This window comes from Carassius carassius, chromosome 18, assembly GCF_963082965.1.
Source record: "Carassius carassius chromosome 18, fCarCar2.1, whole genome shotgun sequence".
NCBI classification, from domain to species: Eukaryota; Metazoa; Chordata; class Actinopteri; order Cypriniformes; family Cyprinidae; genus Carassius; species Carassius carassius.
This window is the reverse complement of record NC_081772.1, coordinates 30,852,701-30,854,564: the sequence shown is the minus strand read 5'-3', so window position 1 is coordinate 30,854,564 and position 1,864 is coordinate 30,852,701. Positions and strand designations below refer to the sequence as shown.

Below are 1,864 nucleotides of genomic sequence, written 5' to 3'. Positions count from 1 at the left end.
GAAAGCGCGCTCACAGAGGGAGTAGAATAAGACAGACGTCCCAATTGTGCAGTGCTGTCGGTCCCCAGGGCCAGTACTGAAAAACCCCATTACATAGGATGAGACATGGCAGCCGGATTTCTCCTCAGTGGGACCGCTGTTTTACCTGCTTGCAGGGTTAGCTTGCAATCTCTGCTTGCTGACTGAGCTGGGTTGGTTGCAAGTAGGTCAGGCAGCAGTGTTGGACACAAACTGAGCAGGTTTTGGTTTACTCCCATAGTCGTGGCAGAGTGGTTAAGGCGATGGACTAGAAATCCATTGGGGTCTCCCCACGCAGGTTCAAATCCTGCCGACTACACTGTTTGCTGAAGGCCATGAGGCAAACTGTCCATGCATTTTTCACTGCCCTCGCACTTATTTGCGAAATGTCCAGTCCCTCTTCGATGGACAAACACGCCACTGCTGCTTCTTGTATCCGGGCTCCAGGGGTTGTCTTGGGTGAGCCAGTGGCACGCCGTGATCGTATAGTGGTTAATACTCTGCGTTGTTGCCGCAGCGAATCCGGGTCACGGCAACCCTTTGCCGTTGAGTATACGGGAAGAATATAAAATATAAAGATTATTTTATTTTCTTGATTTTAGGACAAACACAGTGTCTGGAAATTACATTACAATAACACGAGTCTAAATCCTGAGAGTGTTGATTTGGTCCAGAAACAGTATAAATTGTGCCTAAATGAACTATAAATGATGTTGAAAATATGTCCACTGACCACTTTTGAACTAGTTTTTAACCTTGAATGGAGGTTCTGTGAACGTCTAAATCAGACGTTCAGAAGACGTCAAAAAAACAAGACATCATAAAAACTTTCATTCTGGCTCCTCAGTGGACGTCTTTTCAACGTCAGCAAAGACATGAAAAAGTTGTCCACTGGACGTAACTTTGCCCAGTGGGAAACTTTCCCCATCATCCAAGATCCTCTTGAAGCTGTAGCATCTGCCACAAGAACAACATCTCCAGGTGTAAGGTTTCTTCTTAGTGCTGTCCATTTTTGTCTCTGTTGCATCAATGGCTGGTACTCAGAAATCCATCTCTTCCAGAAGAGTTCCGCCATGTACTGTATCTTCTTCCATCTTTTTCTGACATACAGATCATTTCTGTCAAACAATCCTGGTGGCATAATTGGTTTACCTTTCAGCAACAGAATGTGATTCGGCGTCAAAGCTTCCAGGTCATTTGAATAATGAGGCCCTTGTAATAGGCCTGTCATTCAATATTGTTTATATTGGGAAGCTGATGGAGTGTTAAATCTCCATTCTATGCCATTCTGAAGAAAGTCAATTTTTTCATTGTCAGACCTGAGAGTTTAAACTGGGCCTCGTCTGCAGATGAACCTTCTCACTGAATTTATACAAGAGCCTGTATCCAATGTGTATGCTACTTCCAGGTGTACAGCATGACTAGTCATGCAGGTGAAGAGCACTCCATATCTTTTGAGAAGACCTCTGCTTCTTTTAACTTCAATGGGCCCAACATAATCAATGCCAACATGAGTGAAAGGGGCTTCATCAGGCAACACTCTTTCAGTGGGTAAGTCTGCCATTTTTTGTTCAAGGAGTCTTCCTCTGTTGCATCTGCAAACAACACAATCTGATATGACCTTTCTAGCAGCAGAGTATGCATTTATAATCCAATACTTTCGCATTAAACTGGACAACATATAATTTCTCCCAGCATGACCTATCTGCTGATGAATGTGGTGCTCACTGGCAGTGAGGCTTTGCTTAACCGAAAACCCACTCTGAGAATCTCACCATCCATCACTGGGTCCGATCTATACAGTGGACTGTCCTTCGATATGGATTTCACACCACTCTGCAGCGAG

General features: G+C 44.3%; 1 non-coding gene across 1 annotated transcript; it reads left to right on the top strand.

The window, feature by feature from the left end:
* The first annotated feature begins 255 nt into the window (after positions 1-255).
* trnas-aga (transfer RNA serine (anticodon AGA)) lies at positions 256-337 on the top strand. Its single transcript has one exon. It is a non-coding gene; the product is annotated as a tRNA-Ser (tRNA).
* Positions 338-1,864: the final 1,527 nt, after the last annotated feature.